The sequence below is a fragment of the Nipponia nippon genome, unplaced genomic scaffold, assembly GCF_047370975.1.
Source record: "Nipponia nippon isolate SJK-2023a ecotype South Korea unplaced genomic scaffold, ASM4737097v1 scaffold_16, whole genome shotgun sequence".
Lineage (NCBI taxonomy): Eukaryota > Metazoa > Chordata > Aves > Pelecaniformes > Threskiornithidae > Nipponia > Nipponia nippon.
Genome location: NW_028262332.1, coordinates 6657199 through 6679317, shown reverse-complemented (window position 1 = coordinate 6679317; position 22119 = coordinate 6657199). Strand labels below are relative to the sequence as shown.

At 55.0% G+C, this 22119-nt stretch overlaps 1 long non-coding RNA gene across 9 annotated transcripts in view; it reads right to left on the bottom strand.

The window, feature by feature from the left end:
- LOC148056234 (uncharacterized) overlaps positions 1-22119 on the bottom strand; it is a 111994-nt gene that overhangs the window by 31927 nt on the left and 57948 nt on the right. For 7 of the 9 annotated variants that reach the window (XR_015703729.1, XR_015703725.1, XR_015703728.1 and 4 more), the window contains exon 2: positions 16692-16962. This is a non-coding gene — a long non-coding RNA (uncharacterized LOC148056234). Of the gene's footprint in view, positions 1-258; positions 402-16691; positions 16963-22119 lie in introns of those variants that run through there. The other 2 variants (XR_015703731.1, XR_015703727.1) reach the window with 1 other exon arrangement.

Below are 22119 nucleotides of genomic sequence, written 5' to 3'. Positions count from 1 at the left end.
GAGCGTGGCTGTGCTCCAAGCCCAGCTCCTGCTGGCATCGGGAGCAGCGAGCCGGGAACCGAGAGCCCCAGGAAGGCAACGCCGCGGATGTTTGGGGCACGCCAAAACCTTCACAAAACAGCCCCCGAAGTCCCTCGCTCCTCCTTCCTCACTTCCCCACAGTCGGTCTGTCTGTCCCAGGCTGCCTGTCCTCCTGTGCGGGCAGGGGTACAGGGCCATGAGCAGCCCCCCCCCCCCCCCGCCATCGCTTGCACCTACTTGAGGGAAGATAAGCTGAACATGACACCAAAAAGGACCATGTCAGCCCCTGGCCTCGCTCCTCACACTGCAGCCCTTGATCTCCCCGTGTCCTTTCAAGACATCTTTCAACTGTCCATCTGGAGAGGAGAAAGCCCAAGGAGAGAAATCTCCCATCCCACGGTAGGAGTGGGACATGCCGGGGGAGGGAGGATCCTCCGGAAACACCACTCTCAGCTGCGCAAAGAGCTTTCTAAAAACAGCACCGTGTTTTAATTTTTCTTGTAGTTAGTTGTGAAGAACAGGAGATCAGATGAGAAGAGTCCATCTTGGTGCCTCGTACCTCACCGAGGTCGTTTCCTCTGCCAGGCAGAGGACGCAACCAGCTCCAAGACAGCAGATGCCCAGGTAGAAATAACGACAGAGGTAACGCAGCCCATCCCTCAAATCAATACCAGCAACTTTTTGAGGTCTATTTTCACAAAACACAGACGTAAGCCCTAGTATTACAAGATGCAGCATTCACTAAAGTTAGATGCAGCTCTCCAGATGCAGTGGGGAACATCTAGGTGTTTGCCAAGGAAGATTACTGCTCTCCCCGAGCTCTGATTATTATTAGTAGCATAATCCTGGAGACAGGAGGATGGACCTGGCCTCACAGAGCAGGTCGTACAGCAATTTAGGACTGCCTGGAGGCTGCCGCGTTCATTGCCTGTGAGCAGCCAGGTCACGCAACCAGATCTGTCCCACGCACGAGCTGCTCCATCTCCAGACCCACCAGCTTTCTCACCTGCTCCAGCAGGGCTGGCCCTGAGCCTCAGCCCTTCCTTCACTGGAAACCAGCTCCTCAGTTTTCAGCCTAAACTTATCTGTGGGCAGTTTCTAGTCATTTGGTCCCCTGCCAACAATATCCGTCAGTGAAACAGCTCCTCTCCCACCCCAGTGCTCCGTGTCCCCTGGTCTACCAGATTTGCAAAGCTGAGTTTGCAGAGTCTTGGGAGATGGGCTGTTCACTGCTTCTCCTTGGGGACTTTGCCATGTATCAATCCATAAATCACCCCTCCAGGTTTATCAAGGACCTATATGTTTCCTTCTGCAGCACTAAGCAGGGTACCGGGGAGAATTTTCTGATAACTACGCTGCATTTTCCTCTCCTCCTTTCATCCCATTACCCATAGTTATATCCCTTAGACCACTCTAAATAATTACTCAGCAGGGTGTTTATGACCTTCAGATATTTGTCCACCCCTGGTTTAAGTGAAGTCTTAGCCAAGCTACACTTAATATTTGTACTACCCAGAGAAACACTCATGTTCAAAATACTTCCAGGCTGTGGTTGGGAAGTTGATAGAAAGGACTGATCCTGCACCATTTGCCACAGCTCTGAGGCCAGTTTTCAATCCCAGGCAGCTTTCTGCTTCCTCAATGGGATGTTTTCCCATTAAAAACCCCAGCACCTGGAAACCTCCCTGTGCGTGCTTCCCCCATCCTTAGCTTAGGGACAAGGGCGCGAAGGGACAGTTTATAGGGGATGGGTCACACAGAGATGAGAGATATCTAGACAGAGCTATCCAGGTACCTCCATTGGAAGGAAGAGCCGGGTTGTCTGAAAAAAGCCCTTAGGAATTACAGGGAAGGGAGGAATAGCCCTAGCCGTTCGCAAGAGGCGCCAGCCTCCAAAATAACAGTTGGCGAGGCCAGGAGGATCCAACACTTTCCTCTGCACCAGGAGCATCACCGGTGTCGGCAGGGCTGCCTGTTCCCCTCTGGCCTCCCAGGGATGAGTGCCTGGGCAAGGTGAGGGTCAGGGCCACAGCGAGGGACGGCGAGACTGGCCACAGTAATGGAGATTTACTGCTCCAAGCCCTATTAGCTGGGCCATCTGGATACCAAGCGTCAGCACAAGTTATTAGAGACCACAGCCTGATGTTGTACGGGCACAAAGGCAGGGAGAAGCAGGAGATGCTGCGATACCTTCTTCCCATGCAGGAAGAAGGTGGGAGCTCCAGGAAGGTTTCTGCTGGAGCGAAACCCCAATGAGGGGAAGGAGAAAGGGAAATGCACACCCAGGCACTGGGCAGGCACTCGCAGATACAACACAAACATGCTGGTGTGCATGGAGTGCGTCTGTGCTTGTGGCTCCTTGCACGGATGCTCATGCCCAGGCACAGCGCTGGCATCCACGGCAGAGGCGAGAAAGGGGAGAGGTGGATGGAAGAGGAGGAGGAAGCAGGACAAGCTCCCCATCTGCAGCACTGCCAGCTTCGGGCATTCCCCTGTCATTGCCAAGCCCTAAGCAAAATTATGAGGAGGGTCTAAGAGTTTGTGTCTAAAGAGTGCTCAGTTGTGGGTGGTTATGGTGTATCTTCTGTGTTTTGATGATTTAGGAGGTCACATTTTCCTTCATTGCTTTTGCTATGGCCACAAGAGATGGATAGACTATCTTTATTTTTTTACTGAAAGCAGAGACCTTCTCATGGCTACCAGACTCTGTTACCTGGACCTTTGAAGTATTTGCTATTGATAAAAAAGCATGGGTGGGTGATGCCATTTTGTAGGGCAAACCCGCCAGGACCTGGTACAAGGACATGCTCTCTCATCTCGTGGCCAGCCTGGGTTTCTGTTCCTTTGCAGCGAGCTTGGCCTCAACGGTTAGTCCCAATGTATACCCTGCAAGAGGCCCCAGTCTGACTCACGGAGGGGAAATGACTCGCTGTGGTTACGAAGCATCACTTTCCCAAAGAGGAAAACAATCCAGCACGTGAAACAAAATCTTTCCTTCCTTAAAACTGGGCATCACCTTTCAGGAGACAACAGACAACCCAACCTGACCCACGCGTGGTCTGGGAAACAAAACCTGGCTTGCATGGGTAGAAGAGTACTTCCACCAAACCTGTGCCAGCCCCTGGGATCTCCAGGTACCATCCCAGGTCTCCCACCATTGATGCGGCCCTAACCCTGGAGCCATTTCGGTCCTCTGTGGGTGATGTAGCTGCCTCCAAACCTTCAGCCCCAAAGGGAACAGACTTGGCCGCACCCAGCCCTATGGAAGACCATCCTTCATGGGCTCCCTTCAGCCCTCCACCCCAATACTGCAGAGAAATAACCCCCCCGTTGCCCCCGCCGCCTCGATGGCTCCTCAGAGAGGGGCAATTCTGGCTCGAGAAAAATCAAATAATACAAGGGGAGGAAAGCAAAAAGAGAAAGAAAGGACAGAAATAGGGCCAGGGATGTGGGGGGCTGCCAGGCCGGGGCTCCCGCAGGTCTCAGCCCAGCATCGGGCTATTTTCTGCCTTTTCCTCTTCCTCACCGCCACGTCGCCATGGCAACCCCATCAGCTGAGCAGCTCCGCTCCTGACTCTGCTTCCCGCTCCATGGGGAGTTTTTTTTTTTTTTTCCACCCCTTCTTCTCACCCCAAATTCCCGCTCAGGCCCCATCCCAGGGAGGCTCCCAGCCGGCGCCTGGTGGTGCTGACCCGAGACTTACAAGGGGTGCCCATAAGGTCCCCCTCATGCAGCATGGCCGGGGGGGGTCACCAGCAGGACCCCCCGGGCAGCTCCCACCAGCCCCAGGGAGGGGTGATGGCACCCTGCCTGGTTGGGCACAGCGCTGGCTTTGGGAGCAGAGCCTTGCACTGAGGGGGTCCCCCCACGCCTCTCACTTTCTCCTCCCCTGCCCTGGGAAACATTCTCCCCTTCAGCATCTCCAGCCCGGATGCCTCCGAACACCTCCCCGTTGCAAAGAGCAGGCATTGAGTTTTTGGCCAGCCACCCCACGGGAATGGTGCTGCCCCGGGAGGGAGACCTCACCCAGAGAAACCCGGGGAGAAGCCCTGTGCAGGGCGATGGTCTCTCTGCCGGGGAGGAGTTAGATAAACACCATCTCAGCATAACTCCTCCTGCCATCAGGGTATGTCAGCCTCCAGATGTCCCCTCCAGCCCCGTTTTCTAGGGCCCAAGGCAGCTCAATGTGTCATTAAAACCTAGCTGAGCCAGAGCCACGGGTAACTCAGTGGTTTTAGAATTAAACAGAGGGAAAGAGATGTAGCAAGGCCAAAGTGGTGATGGAGGATGCAGAGGAGCTGGAAGAGAGGGGAATGGGGGGGAAGGAAAAAAACAAGCCTTTCCTGCCCCCAGTTCAGACAGCGTGTCCAGGTGTGACAAAAGAGCCATCCACAAGGAAGAGGGGTTTGGAGAGCATCCTCTGGTGTTAGATACCTTCTTCCACTTAACATCACTGCTCTCCTTTTGCTCTTTGAAAGCCCCAACCTTAAATACAAAGGAAGGTCTCTGGCCCCTGGAAAGCCTGACTTTGAGGAGACCAGATTCATCTCCACAGTATAATCTCCTCTGTCTTGCCTAGCATTTGGCCCTGCCGAGCACCGGGCTGGCACGTCCCCGGAGCACCATGAGCCCATCCTGCCTGCCCAGCTCCTCACCAGGACAGAGGAGTCCCTTTGGGGTGTTTTGCATTGGTTTTGGTGCCTTCAGAATAGCTGTGGTTGGAAATCAGAGGCTGGGTTAATCTGACCCTGTCATACATATCAGATGTGCAGCAGAAACAGCCCTCCAGTAAGCGTTACCACGACATTTGGTGAGGGTGGGTTTTTTTTTTTTTCCTTCTTCTCTTTTTTATAGCAGACATCTGCAGCGGGAGAAGAGGGATGGAGGAGAGAGGAATGAGAAGAAACAGCAATTCTTCCAACAGCCAAAGCCCACTGACTCAAAGCCCCCCATCACCCCCAAATCCCAACTTGCTCAGGGCCAGACCAAAACCCCACTGGAGAAGAGCAGCCCAGCAGGGCTCCGGATGGCTCGGCACAACCCCCGGCACACAGTTATCCCTGCACACATCCGTGCCAGGCTCCGGGTTTCTTTCTACACAAAAATCACGCTGATTTAACTGAAGGTGCAATTTTGCAGCCGCTTGCTGGGGAAGCTGAGTTTCTTTCCATGTGGTTTAAGTCAATTAGGAGCAGGTTGAAGCTGAAGTGAATTAAGGCATTCAGCCTCAAATAGGAGTGCCTGCCTGGAGAAAAGGGGAGGGGAAGGCAGCTCTGCACCACTTTTAGCTAATCCAGTGCAACTCAACCGATATAAATCTGAGAACAGACAAGGCAGCATCCTTCCTCCCTCCTCCTCCCTGTTCTCACTTTTTCTCCCCCCTCCTTGCTTCCCTCATCCTTCCCCCATCCCCTCCCTGAAGACTTTTTCTCCTGCTGTTCATCTCTTCCCCGCTTTCTCAGCCCCCCTCCCAGTGCCCACATGCGTGAGGGGGCCGGGAAGCAGTTGGAGATCAAACTCCCGGCAGCGCCGAAGCATCGGCCGTGCCAAGAGCCTGAGACAGCTCCGGAGCAAGGAGGCAAAGGAGTGGGATGAGTGAAAAGCGTGTGGTTTTGGGTGCGAGCAGAGGAACCGCTTGCAGCCGGGGAAGCTCAAGGATATAAGGCAGCAGGGGAAAGAGTTTGCTTTATAGCACCAAGCACACCCAGAGTGGCTGGGGTTTGTCCCCACACAGACCTGCCTGTATCCAGCCCCTACCAGGACGCAGGGCAGGGAGAGCCGGCGTGCCCAAGCGAGTGGTCTGATGGCACGGGAACGGCTTGGCTGGCTCCAGGAGGGAAGCGCCATGTGGCAGCGGACATCCCTTGTGGCATCCCTTGCTTTTTTGTTGTCTTCCACAAGGACATCAGACAGCATTTTAAAGCCTAATTTTTAGGGTGTTTGGAAGTCTGTAAGGACTATTAACACAGGAAGATGCATTAACATGGGTGCCACAGGGTGTTTTTAAAGTGTAAAAGCTCCTAAAGTACCACTTTCCTCTATTCCCGCCCCCCCCCCCCCCCCCCAGTCCTTAATCTCCCAGATTAAACATTGCTGATTTTATTTCCAGATGTTAATTTCCCCTAGACCTCATCTTGCCACTCAGGTGTCAAAGCCCCTGGAAGAAGGATGGCTTCTGGCCCCACGCCGCAATGGCAGAGGGTGCAGGTAGCCCCTACGCACACCAGGAGCCGGCTCCAGCTGCTGTTAGCAGCTTCCCTTGGCCAGGGGAAGAGCACAGAGAGGATTAAGCAGCTCCAAGCCTGGGCTCTTGGACTGTATGGGGTTTCTTTGCAGGGTATCTGCATCCATGCCCTGGAGCCACGAGTGGGGTTTCCCCAGGAGGCTGGGGGAGAGGAGGAAGAGGATGGCAGCCCAACCCCATGGAGCTGCTCAGGGGCTGTTTGGGGGATGCCAAAGCTCTGTGCAAAGGTACCTGCCATGCTCTGGCTGCTACCAAGGACTCACACATCACACAAACAACCTGCACAAAGAAAAAGCCACCAGAGCAAAACCCCACACACCCTGCTCCGTGCCACAAGCTGAGCTGCAAAATCCTCATCCCTGGGTGCTCTCTGCAAAAGGGCAAAGACACCAGATATTTCCAGCAATCCCTGCTGCAGGTTGAGCTGGGAGCACTGTGCAGTTAGTCTCTGTGGTTCACGGCATTGGCTGCTGCCAGCAAGGAAAAGGAGGAATTGGGGGGGAGAATAGAGCAAGCACAGTGGGGGGAACAGTTAATTAGAAAAGCTGCCCGAGATGTGGGCTTGCCAGACAAACTTTGGGATGTCCCTCCACGCCTCATCAATGCAAATGAAGCAGGAGGACCCAGGGAGACATCCCAGGCTGCCCGTTGGTTTTATACCCAGATAACTGGATGACAAGGCTGGCTCCCGGCAGCCCCCGGTGCTCCTGCCACCCTCCAACCCATAGCTGCAGCCTTTTAGTCTCCACCAGCACCAGCTCAGACAAAGATGTGGGAGCTGCTGCACAACAAACCTGCTGCGCTTGTAAACGATGCAACTCCAGAAAGAAATGTGGTGTAGACAGACGGACGTAAAGGAGCCCATGACCCACTGCCAACATCTCTCCCCCATCAGCATCCATGCACCCCGATCTCCTGGGGACACACAGCCCTGGTCCACCTTGGGACTGCTGCCGTGCCACTGTGGTCTCCACAGGCACTCAATGCCTTGAAAATGCCAAATCATTATTTTTCTACCTAAATATAGATTTTCCTCAACACCCTGTAGTTGAGCACCCAAAGGAAGCCCTTCCCACGAAGGAAAAGCAGGAGGACCCAGCCCTCCCTGCAGAGGGTCTGTGCTCCCATTCAGAAGACATCGGGGTTGGCACGGACATCGCAAGACCTGGGTGCAGGATTTCAGGAAGCTCCAGCTGGAATGACGTGAATCAGGCGTGTGCTAAGGGTTAGAGAGGAAGGCTGGACACGTGGGACAGGAAGCCAGATCCCATTCCTGCCTCTGTCCATGGCTTCCCCCATGACCTTGGACAAATTCCAGGGGCACCAGATTTTCAGGCAACTTCTGCTCCCCTTTGGGCCTGGACTTACCCGAGCAGAGCCTGGCACGGGCAGGCAGGATGCTGAGCAGGCTGGAAAGCCAAAGCCTGGTCAGCACCGTGGTTCCTCACCCTTCTGAAGAGCATCACCAAGGTTGCCTTTCTACCATCCCATTTCCAGGTGATTTTTCAGAGGTACGGGGGTGGGAAGGCGACGCTTCACATTTGTGCGGCTCTCTGTGAGCTGGGGGAGAGTCCCTCACCTCCAGAATGGCTAGGGGGGAGGTAAAGGAAGAGAAGAAATAAAGAACCCCCCTGTTAGAAACCAAACCAAAACGTTGGGTGTTTGTACAGAGCCAGGGTGGATTCATGAGTCCCGTTCTCTTGAGGGAGGTCAGACACGCCATTTAGGCACAGTAAAAACCTTCTGGGTTGAAAGCCAGCAAGGCTTGCAAGGGACTTTGATGTCTCCCCGATGCTCTTGGGTGCCTGGAGCCCAAAACATTTGTGCTCTAAACCACTGGTGCAGAGGCAAGGAGTTTGGAAAAAGCAGCAGTGAGAGCACTAGATCTGCCAAACCCCGGCAGGCGCAGGCTGGACTGGGCTGGCCTTTGCTCTCCGTTTTGCTGTCCCCAGTAGTTGTGTAGCTGTCACCCAGCGCAGCGTTTTGGAGACCCTTTGGGGCAGGGCAGCAGGGGCGAGCCGGCACCTAATCCTGCAACATCAGCTCTGACCACTCCAGCCCTGACAGCAGCAGCAAGGAGGAATGGAAAAATACAGAAAGGACCTGAAGAAAGCTCCCTCATAAAGGGGCTCAGACCACACTTTGGACCCTATTTCCCACCCTTGGTCCCTTGTCTTGACAGCTGCACCATGTATCCACAGGGAGAGAGCACATCCGAGCTGCAAACTTTAAAAAAAAAAAAAAAAAAAAAGGAAAAGAAAAAAGGAGAGAAGGAGCGAGCGAGAGAGTGTCTGACTACAGCCCTAAGGGCTGTCACAACAGATAAAACCTCAGCCAGGCTTCGCAGTTTGAGCTCCTGCACGCTAATGCACAGCAGAGCTAAAAATACCAACGTGCGGAAAAGCAGAGGCTGCTGTTGCTGCCTTTTGAGCTGATCGCGGGCTCCAGCTTCCCAGCCAGCCCAAAGCAGCCAGATGCATGGCCGCAGAGGGGGAATTGCAGCTCCGGAGAGGGGCAGGGGCACCCCGGGGGTCTCCCCCACCACCCGGCTGCAGGGCTGGCTCTGCCACACCGTGCCCAGCCGAGCCATCTCGTGGAAAAGGGCTGGGTTGGGTTTGTGCTGATGTGAAGTAAAATATCTGGGCCACACGCTTTTTGCTCTGCAGGCAGAGAGGGATGGCAGTGGAGGGATGGAGCAGCCTTGGGGAGAGGGGCCGATGGAGCTCGCGATGAGGAGAAGGATGCAGCGAGGCTTCGCGAGACAGCAAAGAGGCAGGACAGATCCAAAGCCCCATCCCTGGGGCTGCAGAACAAGCAGCCTGGTGCTAATCCCCAAAATCAGCCTCGTGCAAGATGGGAATGAGCTCATGGTTGTGTTGCCACGCTATCTCCTGATTTATCCGGCCATCTTCTCTACAGCAATTGTTACCCTATCGGAGGCTCGGGAACAGGAACATACTTAACCATGCACTTAAATTCAAGCATGCACTTAAAGTCCATTTTCTTGAATGGAGCTGAAGGACGTGCTCAAGGGTTAGCACGCGATTAGCTGCTTTCAGCAACGGTCAGTTCTCTGAACCGGGGCTCGCTCAGGGCCCTCTTCTCCCAAACCCAGGGAGGGCACCCGGGTGTCCCTAAGCTGTTACATCCCCTCCTGCAAATTCAGACAAACCCCACTGCTCCTGGGGATGACCATCCTCCAAAATGCTGATTAACACCAGGCATCAAGCAGTCATCACACTTCCCGCAGCAGGTCTGTGTTGTCCCCGGCAGACACCGAGCAGAGCAGCCGCCTGCCCAAAGCCCCCAGCTCTGCAGCGCGGGAAGGTCTCAGACTAAATTTGGAAGCCATCAGGATGGTGAAGGCTTGGATGGTCTCCTTCAGCTCATAGCCAGACTGCATCTCTTGTCTGCTGTGCATGCTCCTGCTCGGCCCCACAAGTGGGACAGACACAACCATCTTGGGGTCACTACACCCCAAGACCTGGAGCCCAAACTTGACCTGGGGGCACCAAAAATAGAGTCCCCAGAGCCCCGGTGTCCTGGCTAACACAGCCTGCGCTGCTTTCCTACACCTCATAGGGATCAAACCCTTGCCTGTTCATCAAAAATCAGGGGAGAGGCTCACCCTCCCCAGTCAGCACCCCCATATCAGCCCTGCATCACGCCTCCCACATCAGCACTGACCCACCTGCAGAGCCCACAGCCCAATTACCCCATGCATCACCCAATTCCTTTTCTACTCACAATAACATTCAAGACACCAGCGCAAAGTCCCCGTGGATCTATTTCAAGTTGCATTATCAGCACATTTGGCAGTTTCATCATGCTTAGGACACGGTCCCCTACAAAAGGCCAATTTATCTTGAAAGCAAACCCCTGCCCTAGAGGCTGCAGTTTCCAGCAGGCAGCGGTTGTGCCAACACAACCTTTGGGCAGGGCGGAGAGCCCTGCTAAACCCAACAGCCTCGACAACATCCTACGCTGGGGCACGTGGCTGGGGAGAGAACAACAGCCCCAGCTCAACCAACTACCCAAATTTCTTGGCACCTGAACTGGTTATTTTCACCACACCAGTGCAAGCCACGATAGCAGATCGATTCCTGAATAGTAACTATTACTTAGATTAATTAATTCATGTTTCCACAGTGCGTTGAGGAATTGAAAGGGTAGGGAGGGAGCAAAGGAGGAGGCAAATCAACAAAAGAAGTGCTACCTAAGCCTAGGGGATGAACACCATGCAGGAAGAGAAGAGCAGGTTTTTATAGTAATTACAACATCGGTATTTATGGATTAGGCCAAGAGGATCCCCCCGAGCACTGACTGCAGCTGGGTCTATCTGCAACCAGCCTCCCTTGCACAGGATGGGGCAGGAAAACTCCCTTTCTGATCCCAGCACAACCCATCCAAGCTGAGCATCAGTCACTCCTCTGTAATTTGTTTTGCAGCATGACAAGCTCCCAAAACATCAAAACTCTGGCTTTTTTTTTTTTTTCCCAAATCAAGTAGACACTTGCCAACCAGCCAGCCCAGCCCCACACTTCTAGTATTTCAAGGGCTTTTCCAGCCCTCTTTTTTGCTGCACACAAGCACGTTCATATCATATCTACGCTACATATATAAACCTTACACATCACCATCCAACTATAACCCAGTGTTGGCAAATATCACAGCACCATCACAAGGTGTTGCAAAACCTTTTGACTTCCACAAAGCCCCTGATCCCAGAGCCATGAAGGGAAGGGGGGGGGGGGGGGGGAAAGGAAAAAAACTAAACCTCTTCTTTCATTAAAAAGGAAAATTCACAGCCTTCATGGTTAGAGGCAAGGAGTTGAAAATACGAGTTCTGAAAATATGGCTCCTAGCCACACAGAAACTGGAAAGCACATAAAAATCAAGATTTTTCACACAAGTTTTACACCAGACTTTTGATCTGGGGCAGCAACTGCATTACATTCACTCTCCTTATTTGCTTGCATTTGAGCATACAAAGAGGACGGTACCCAACAGAGCAGCGCTCACAACCAGGACCACTCTTCCAAAGAGAGTCAACTCCAGCAAAAATCTGGATGTCCATGGAGAAACCTAAGGAGGAGCTGATCCCATCTAACAACCAGCCATGACCCCACTAACAAGGAGCCCCACAGCCCAGGGAGATCAGACACCCAGCAGACCCCTTGACTGAACAAGAAGCCCTGCTGCAGTCCTACCCATGGCTCTCAAAAAGCCCCAGTTCCTTACCTCTTTGGTTCAGAAGACCACTGGTATCCACCAACACTCCTGCTGAACACCCGCATAGCTTCATCATCAAGCTTTTAATTGGAAGAGGCTCTGGAGGCAGTGCTGCACCAGCTGTGGTCACTCAGCATGGTCTCACACCCTTAGCACTCTCGAGGAACCACTTTGCAAAAGGGAGGTAAAGGGGTATGGAAACTCCCTCCTGGAGACTCGGAGCTGCCCAGCCCCAGGCCTGAAAGCAGCTCTCCGGTCCTGGCAGGCTGATGCCCCAGGGCCCCACGTTGGACCCCGTGAGGCTGTACTCCTTCCTTACCTGATGCTTCAGTTTGGATTGCAAGATCTGCGAGATAGAAGCTTCTTATGGAATAGTCCAGCTGCCTGCAGCCACAAAGTGCTGCTCTAGCAAATGTAAAGTGCAGCTAGATGAGTTTCTAATAAATATTATCAGACTCATCACCATCAAAGTGTCCTTGTTGGTCTTCACAGTGGAGTTTCCAAGAAAGAGAGGGGCTTTGGGCTTTCACGCCTCACAGTGTTGTCTCCATTAGGGTCACATCCACCAGCCAGCACAGGGCAGCCGTCCCACAGCACTCCCTGTCCCAGGCTTTGGGGCAAATCAGCCCACCCATCCACTTCTCCTGGGGTCGGCGCAGCCCTCTCTGCCTCTGTGCCCCATCCCCAGCCCCCTGCCTGAGACGTGGAAAACCCAGAGCTGTTTCAGAGGCGCATGCTGCCACTGGGGTGACAAGCCAGGCATTCAGGCATTCAGGCAATTCAGAACCCCCCAAAACCTGCCTTGGTCCAAACTCCTAAAGATGCTCCTAAACTGGCAGGCTCCCTTCACACACTCCTGTCCCAAATTCCTCAGGCCTCTTTGCCAGCTCCGGCCTCTTGAAATTCTGCACACTAATAAAATCCTAACTAATTTACATCCAAGATGGGGAGTGAGTGGCAGCTGTTGCTATAGAAACCCTCTCCTGAGCCCTGGCTCCCGCTGCAGCTCTGAGATGAGAGACCAGAAGCCAGTTCGGACCCCAGCCCCAATGGCATTGGGACGTCCCGTGGTGCCCGGCCGGCCCCGCATGGGCTGAACCCGACGCTGCTGCCCGAGGTCCCGCTGCAGCGGGGGTGCACGGAGATTGCGGTGGCCACCACCACCACCAGCCAGCCCTGGGTGTCCTGTCTTCCTCCAGGCCCTGCCTTTTGCACCCTCCATCACTAAAGGGTCTTCCCTGCCCGCCACCCTTCCCTGACAGCCTTTAATCACCAGCTCCTGGAGCCAGGGGTCTGTGTGACAAACCCCGCTCTCATTTGGAGAAAGCAAAATAAAAAGGACAACAAAGCAGAATTGCTCTCTGAGCTGCCAGACTTTGGGGAAACGCTGGAAAACCCAAGCTGAGGATCCCACTGACAGAAGGAAAATTTGCAATGTGTTTAACACTTAATGTGTTTCTTTTTTTTCTTAAGTTGGACTGATGATTATTCAGTGCACAACCTTTGGGGGGATTAATGCTGTGGATTGATAACAGCACCTTACACAAGACCTTCCCTCGGCTCCGAGCAGGCTCAGTCCTGCTTTACAGAAGGAGCTCAGCTTACAGCATGAAACCCGGACCCATCACCAGGGCTTCACCATTCCCTGACAGCTTTGCTGAGCATGGAGACATCACATCTCCATGGTGAAGCATCCAGGAGCGAGCTTCTTCAGCAGAAAAGCAATCAGAGGACAACATCTCCACAGGGAAGGGAAGAAAGCAGCTCCCCTTTCAGTAAAGCAACCAGCGGACGCAGAGGGACTGTCCCACCTCCAGCCTTCACGACGGAGCCAGGTAGTTGCACCATCAGGGGTGCTGCACCCTGAGCTCTGCTGGTAGCACCTGGATGCAGAGCTGCTCATGGCAGCGCATGGGGGACAGTCAGTGAATAAATGTATCTGGTCTGTGGGGCTGGATCCTGCTCTCAGTTATGCCTGTGTAAAGCTGGAGAGAATCAGTTCTTGAACTGACGCATCAGTGTGTGTCGAGGAGCGGCAAGCGCACACGTCCTGGATATGTACTGGAGGGGTGAATGTGCTTCCTCCCCCATGGACGTGTTCCTCGGGTCTTCCCAGGAGCAGGATCCAGCCCACAGCATAGATGCCCCTTTTCCCTTGGCCAAGATGTCAAGGATGTATGAAGGTTGCTCAGTGGAGATGCCTCCCTCGTCTCCTACATATGTGCTGTGCCACGTGGGCACCACGAGTCCCGGATTGTGGGTGGTGGAAGGCTCCTGACCCATCACCTTGTCCCCAGGGACGGACGTCCCCGGCATACCTCAGGAGCTATTTATTCCTCCCTCCAGCCCTCAGCTGCCTGCTCCGTCACGCAGGGAAAAACTGACTCAGACCTTCCCAAGATAAGGCGACCACATCTGCAGCCCAGCTCCCCGGGAATGCAATCAAAATAGCGACCGGCAGCCCAGGCGAGGGAAGGAGGGGGCAGAATTTTTTGCTGCCGACTCCGACCCCCTGATGGACCGTTGCCATGGAAAGCCGGCAGCCAGCAGCCCCAGCTGGGGTCCTGCTGAAGGATTTTCCCTGCTTGGCCTGAGGCTAGGGCAAGGGGAAGGCGGGGAAAGGCCGGGGAAGAGCTTGCATCTGGCTGCGACAGCTCTCCCCTGCTAGCAGGTGTGGAGCTCACCTCCCTCTTGGCTGGAGCATCCCGAGATGGTTTGGGATCCAGCAGTAGGCTCAGATGCTGCTGGGCAGTGTTTGAAGCTGGAGGATCACGGATAATAAACCCAATAAACCCAGCTCTGTATTAATGACAGAGGGACCAGGGAAGGGACAGAGAGACGGTAACGTAGGATGGGGCTGCCATCCTCTGAGATGGTGAGGTCTCTGGGGCACCCATCCAGCTCCTCTCCCCTTCAGCCTGTTTCCAGTCCCTCATTTTTGCATGAAGAAATAGGACAGTAATTTCTCTCCTGCGGGGAGAAACAATACAGGAGCTGAAGCTGACCCCTTCCAGACTGCTTGAGCAGGCTGACGTTGGGGGGAAGATTTGTACAACTTTCTTATTGTGAAAAAAACCACCGCAGTTGGAGATTGCACCGAGCTGGGCACTGCATGATGGTTTCTTGCCCTGGTGCATTGAGATGAGGTGGAACAGGGCAGAGCTTGAAGCTGCTTACTTGCACCAGAGCCTGGATCAGGCACTAGGAAATCTGCTGCCAGCAGCAAGCACCCAGAGGAGCCGTCACCCCTCCTGCTGCCTCGCCGGGAGCTGGCAGGAGGGGACGGACAGCTGCTTCTCCATAATCATCTCTCCACCACTGACGACATGCTGGAGCTAATTTTCAGAAGACACCTTGGGAAGAAGAATGCATTTACAACAGCCGAAGCACCAGGAAGAGCCTCTCCTTCCAGAGAACCAAAGATGAACAGCAAAATAAAATGCCGCTTCTTGTTAACCCTTGCCTGTACCTAAGCAAGCAGTAAAAAAGTTGCTGGCCAAATCCTGCCCATGTTCACAGTCTTGTAGCTTTGCCGATGGTCTCAGCAAAGAGACAATGACCCTTCAGAGACATTACTGACCAAAACCCTCCCTGAAGGAGGGACCGTGCCCCCGTTTAAAGCCAAGACTTGCTCTCTCAGATACCTGCTGAGATCGTGGTCCCAGCGACTGCTGCCCTGGGCACCTCTCAGCTGTTCAGCACGTGTGTGGCACGCACAGCAGCCAGGATGGGGGATGAGGTGCAAAACCCACCGGGTAGAGATCCCAGCCCTGCTCTGGCTTTGAAAAGCATCCCTGGCCCAGGAGGGAAAAGGAGAGCTGGAGAAGGGGAAGGGGAAGGGGAAGGGAGGGGGAACACCACCTGCGTATTGATCTGACGATATGAAAAGGGTTTTTCTTCTGGTTCCTGAGCTGCAGACAAGAACCTATTGGATGAAAACCTCAGCTCTCCCGCTGCCCTGGTTTCAGCCACTCCAGGCTGCTGTTTAATTAGATGAGCATTAGCAGAAAGGCAGCTGGGCAGCTGGGAGGGGCCCGGCTTTCTGTACCCCGCAGTCGCCCATTCGACAGGAGCGTGCTGCTGTCGGAGGCACCGCTCAACTGTACCCACCGGGGCATCCTCCCGGCTCCTCCGGCAGCCAGGCTGAGCCAGCCGGGAACCTGCCGAGACACGCCAGGGAGCAGAGTTGGCTGACCCTCCAGCCATTGGGACCCCAGCCGCCCCCATGCAATACAGTCATTAACCCTTTCCCCCCAAATTTCCAACAGCCACGTGTGAAGCCCGGCGATGGGACAGGTTTTCCTCTTGCATCAGCCTCAGGTTTAGCTCAGTAACAACCCGGGAGCCAAGGAGGCTGGAGCATGGAGCAGGCATTTTTCCTCCCTGCATCCTATCTGGGAGAAATTAAAACAAAGTTGTGAAGGATTTGCAGTTTTTTCACACTCCTTTTCCCAGATTAACACATGGATCCACTTTCTGTTCAGCAGTCTGAGAATGTATTGTTTTGTCTCTGTCGCAACCTCACACTCCTGCACCCCAGAGCTTCCCAGCGCCCCACCAATGGGTATGGGATATCAACAGGAACGCAGGAGCTCACTTCAGTTAGTGTGCACTTCTTAACTGGGCTGCAAACTCCTCAGCAATTCAGATAGTATTTTATCTTCATTTCAGAGACCTGGGAGCAAGGAGGCAGCAGAAGACCAAGGGACATGACCAAGGGTGGTCAGCAAGAAGGTGGCAGAGCAATGGAGAGATGCCGGGAGCCCTCCCTGTTCCCACTACCTGCACTGAACCCAGCCGTGGCATCACCTGGTGACAGCTCATGAAAGCACTCTGTTTTGCAAGGAATAACGGGAAGATTCCAAATTACCCTCTTGCATAAGTCAGCCCCTCTCCTGCACTATCAACAGAGCGACACAGATTCAAGGAAACTGGGTTAGATCCACATTTATATTGGGATGCAATACTCGCAGGTTAAGCAAAGTTCCCCTGACTGTCAGACTGATGCCAAATCCCACCAGGGGAAAGACCCTGCCCAGCTGGGGCTTTATGTCAAGGCTTTACCACGGACGCGGGGCAAGCTCTCATTACATGTTGTAAAATAAACTTTCCAACAAACCCAGGATGCAGCTGTTTCAGCTGCTTTCAGCAGAAGACGTTATCTGTGGAGCAGATAAGCTCAGTTCAGCCTTACCTACAGCTCCACAGCCAGCTCCTCCACAGCAGCGTCAGCACTCAGCTAGCTGCTATCAGCACATCTGCAGTGCATCCATGCCGGAGCGACCTTATGCCTGCTGGTTTGGAGGGAGAAAACCAGAGCCTTTGCGTTGTCCTTCTCCCGCAGTGCTCTGGTCTGGCTGGTCTGAACTGGCTGTGGTGGGAGCAGGAACACGTTGCTCTGGTTTCTCACCCTGCCGCTGCTTTTTTGTCCTCGCCTCTTTCCATGTGTAGTCATTCCCAGGCCACTGTGGAAACACAAGGGGAATTGAATGGCTGTGAGCTCCCACGTAACAGTGACACAACATGGGGCAGCAACCAGCCACCAGGTCTGCTGCAGACCACAGGGTGAAGGGTTGCAAATGCTGGTGGAGGCAGTTGGGTGAAGGTGCAACCCACAGCCAGGCTCTCCAAGGCCAGAAGCCAGGAGGTATGAGGGAGCAGAGCATTGGCTTGCATTTCCCCCTCACTCTCTTACTGCTCCTTATCGCTCTCGAGGGGATGCTTTCATGCTGCATGCCCCGGGAGAGGTGTTAGCCGAGGTGCACAGCCCACCATGGGAAGCTGCTGTGCCCCGCTCTGGGACCTCCACATGGACCAACAAGCTCCAACCAGCCATGTGTTAACCCCCAGGTCTGAAACCCCTGCATCTAGCTCAGGAAACAGGTTGACGAATACCTATGGGAAATAAGGGGAATTTGGGAGTGGGGAGCCAAAGGGTCAGTGGAGATGGGTGACACCAAAGCTGTCAGCTCCGTGATGTGCTGGGATGCCCAGTGTTGGCTCTGGGGCTGGCGTCCCCCCATGCCGGTGGGGAAGCGAGCACAGGGGCTCTCTCCTTCAGACAAGTCCAAAGGATAAATTTTCTCTGCCGTGTCACAAGACCCAACGCAGCAGCCCACACGCACGACATGCTTCGACCGCTGAACCCCACCACTGCGCACACGAGCACCCGAAACCTCACACATGCAAAGCGGCGAGTACGTCCCATCAAGTAGAGACAGAGCTCCCGCAAGAGCTGCAGGGAGGACTGCGCCTACATCTCCGTGCAAGGAGCCCATCGGATCCAGGCAACAGTGCACAAGCAGAGCAAGAGCTACAGGCGCCAACATCCCCCTCCGGTTCCCAGCATGACTCACACTGGTTGCCATGAAGAAGTCAACATTTGCATGTAGCTACCCCACAGTGGAATGAGAAGCTCCCTCAGCTATTTGCTGACTCTCTGGGGGAGGGCAGTGAGCGGTGGGACCTCAGGGGCCAGCGTGGTACCAGATGGCAAACTCTGGCATTTCCACAGGCATCTCCAGGCTGCTACCAACCCGGTCTGCATGTGCAACATGCCCCAGACGATGCTCCCAGCAAATAAGATGTTCAAAAGAGAGAAAGGTGTTGGGCACCCAACTCCTATTGGATTTTGTTTTCTTTCAGCTTCTTTAAACTCGCAGCCTCAAAGCTCCCCACCCTCGCCAAGCACCGCACAGAATTAGCTACGCACGGAGCGATCAATGCCGGCAAGGGAGAAGCGCGCGCACGCTCGCACCCACTTGGCTGCTCAGCAGAAAGCGAGCGCAAGCACACAGACCCCAGCCCAAAGCTGAGCTCTGGCAATAGCAAAACCCAACATATGCACGGGCAGTTTCTCCCAGCATCGATGCACCACATGGAGGTGTTCTCCTGAGCAATGCCCCGGCCCCGCAGTGGGAGGGCTGCTCCTGCAGGCGTGTGAAAAGCCCTGGCTTGGGAGAGAGGGGGTAATTATATGCCAGGGGAGCAGCTGATTCAAACCCTTCCTGACCCCAGGCTGAAGAGTTCTCCTGATCGATCACAAAGATGCTCTTTCATTTTCCTCAAGCGTTTCGCTGACGGATGGAAAAATCAATGCCCCACAGAGGAGTCTGGAGGGGGGTGGAGCAAGGGGAAGAATGGGAGAGAAAGGGAATGGGGAATGGAAAGGAAGAGAAGGGAGAGGAGAGAGACGAGCGCACCGGGGGAGGCAGGGGGTCCTGGAGGGGGTGATGGGAAGATGGGTGGGCTGGCGGCACCTACAACCATTGCCTGCCCCTGAGGTTTGGGATCTCCTCCCCACATGGAGGACCAAGGGCAGAGCAAGGTTTCTCCTGGCTGCGCGCTGTGGAGCCAGGGCACCGCTGCTCCAAGAACCCCTGCTGCGCTGGTGCCTCCCCACATTGAGCACCGCTTCTGCAGCACCGATGAAGGCCCCAAATCTGTGCTGTGGGGTCCCCCCCCCCAGCAACACTGCTGGTTTCCATGGAAACACCTCCCAGTTCCCCACATGGAGACATCCCTGGTACCCACAGTCAGATGTGGGGGAAGAAACCCTCAAGGTCCACAAGGCTTTTGGGTGAGCATTCCCCATGACCTTGTTTTTCATGAAAATTGCCCTGCTGAGATCCCTCAGCTCTGACTCACTACGTGGGTGCAGTCCAAGCACCGTCTTGGGGTCCCATCCTGCCCACGCAGCTCTGCGGTCTGCCCTGGGCTGGGACAGGGATCCCCAGTGCCTCCGTGCCAGCAGACCCTGCAATTCCAGCATCTTGCCAGTCCTGCTGGGCAGAGACACTGCCAAAAGGGACTTCGTCTCTTCAGGGGGGGAAATCTTAGCTAAAGACCAAGCTAAGACCCACAGAATTCATTTAGCCCCTCGGTTTCGGACTGCTGTGGTTTTCAGAGATGGTCAAGCCTCTCCATTCATACTCGCCAACACCAGCCACTAGAAAAGACACCCGCGAATCTCCCCTTGGGTCAGGGGAAAGCCAGGCGCACGCTGCTGGATGCAGATGAAGTGGTAGCTTCCCACGAACAGTTGGGGTTTTCCAGTGTTTTCTTCCCCACATCCTATTAATAATTAACACAACTGCAATGAGACTGGCTTTTAAGAGGCTTCACTGCCATGAGCTGCGTTACAGTCCCTCTTCCAGGAGCAAAGGTTTGCCTGTTACCACTGGACAGCAGGAAGGCTCCGGTCTCGGCCAGGGATGCCATCCTTATGGGACCCTGTCTCCATGGTCGCACCGGGCTGAGCTGACCCATCGCGCTGCCGGAGCTGAGGCAACAGAGCCCTGCCGAGGCAGCCCATCCTCAGCTCCTTCCCAAAATCCCACCCTGGGTCATTGGGCCGTTTTAAAATCGCCACTCTCTTCTCCTTGAGGCTGACCTGTGTGTGAGCTTGCCAGGCAGGAGGACAAGATAATGCTCCCCCTCGAGATGGGATCTGGAGGTTAAAGGACAGAGTTTGGGGGTTGGGGGTGGTCTCTGCCCATTGATGCACAACCCTGTCCCCTGACACCTGCAAAACACCACGTGAGCAAAGCCAGAGCACCCCATTTTAGGTCATTCTGGGGGGTGTTTTTCAGGATCTCCCTTTCCAAAGGGCAGGGAGCTCCTTCTAGATCACCGCACCTCCCAGCTGCCCAGCGAACTGTGCCGTGCTGGGCTGGGGACAATGCTCTGGGCCACCCAGGACGGGAGAGCAGGGTTTGAGCCATCCCCAAAGCACAGGATTCGGATTGAGCGATCTCCGCACCTCCAAACACCCTGCTCGGGAGAAATGCAAACAGAAAACAGGAGATGTGATAGATGCAAAACTCTCAGCCCGACCAGCCCCATCTCCCAGTAATTGCTTTGCTCCCGCTGGGCTGGGGCCCCGATCCCCCACCCGGCCCCATGCAGAGCGGCCGCACCGGCCCGGCTGGTTGGGGCGGCCGTAGCGCTGCGGGAGGCAGAGCGGGGCCTGCAACAGCCCTGGCAATAAACAACTTCCACATGTACCCCATGTTGCCTAACCGCCCGCTCCCCGCCCTGACATACCAGCACACTTATTCATTGGTGTGCGAGGGGCCGAAGCAGCATCGAGGGCGTTTGGCCCCGGGTACTGTGGCGCCTGCGAGCTGCAGCCCCTCCTGGAACAGGGTCCCGTGAGCCCCCCGTGGTCCCTGGGGGGTGCGGGTAGCCCCAGGTGCCCATCTCGCAGCTGTGCCACAGCTCCAGGGCTGCTGTGGGAACCCCAGGCTAGCAAACACCCGCCCTAAGGGTGGGCGCCAGTGCTGGCAAACCCCCTCGAATCTCCTTTTAATTGGATCCCCAGTTTTCCTCCCTATCCCACACTGTCCATGTCCCCCCAGGCCATTGTGCCCTGCCTCTCTTTCGGTCGTACACACCAATCAAACTGATCACCGATCAAACACACCAGACTCAAACCCACATCAGCCTCTTCCCCTCCCAGTGACAGCATCCTGACCCCCCTTGTCCTCTGTATGAATGACAAAACCTCTTAAGTTAGGGGTTGGGAAAGGGTTTGAGCCCCCAGTCCTGTGGCGGAGCAGGGTCAGAGCTCTGCAGAGCGTCCCATCAGGGACACGCTGCCTGAAAAGATCCCATTTGCTGTCCCATCCCGGTTGGGACATCCAGGGATGGGACAGTCCCATCCCAGCAGCCTCTGGGGATGACAAACCCCCTTTGAAGGCAGAGAAAAGACAGGGCTCCGGATCGCTGGCATCCCAGAGGGTTTACGAGGAGATTTTTAGCAGCACCAGGAACGGTCCCCGGATTAGAGCTACAGGCTTCAAAAGGAGCTGCTGAACGGGAGAGCCGAGGGCTGGAGTCACTGCGGCTGAAAAGGGAACGCTGCACATTATAAATAGCTGCCTCACTGGCAGCACATCTGTTTCAGGCAGCGGCTCGGGAAGGCTGTGCGTGTTCTGGTTTGGCTATTTTGGGGGAAAGAGATTTGAAACTCACTCGTTATTATTATTGTTCGCCCAAGAGATGTGAATGATGCCTGTTTCTCCTTTTGCTTTTCAAAATAGAAAGCAAAACAAGGTGAGTTTCAAAGCGCACTGCAGCGTAAGGTTCCCTGGGAACTGCAGCCCTCGCTGGGAGATGGTACGAGCACCCTGGTGACACCTGGATCAATGGGTGATGGCACCAAACAAGGCTGGCCGTGGGACTGGGACAGCACAGTCCTTGTCTCTGCTCAGCCATGAGCCACCTACAGCCTTGGGAAGCCATGGGGGTGGGAGCGAGACAGGCAGCTGCAGGCAGCAGTGAGGCCAAGGGCAGGCGTCGAGGCGAGGCTATGAGTGAAGCTCCCCAAAATGCCGTGGGCTCATCTGCGCCCGCCAGACGGGACTGCCTTGTCCCCCTGCTGATGCCACCACATCCGCCCATCGCTCTGGCTCATCCCTGCGCCAGAGGAGATGCCAGATCCCCCCGGGACTGATCTTCGTTCAGAGGAGCAAGGCCAGGCGGCGGGACAAAGGCCACAGCCCCAGGGATGCTCCAGCACCACTGGGGCAGGGGACAGAGGGATGTCCTAAGCCTGGCTGCCCCGTCCCTCGAAGGGCCAACATCCCGCGAGAGCCCACACGTGCCGAGGAGGTGCGGGG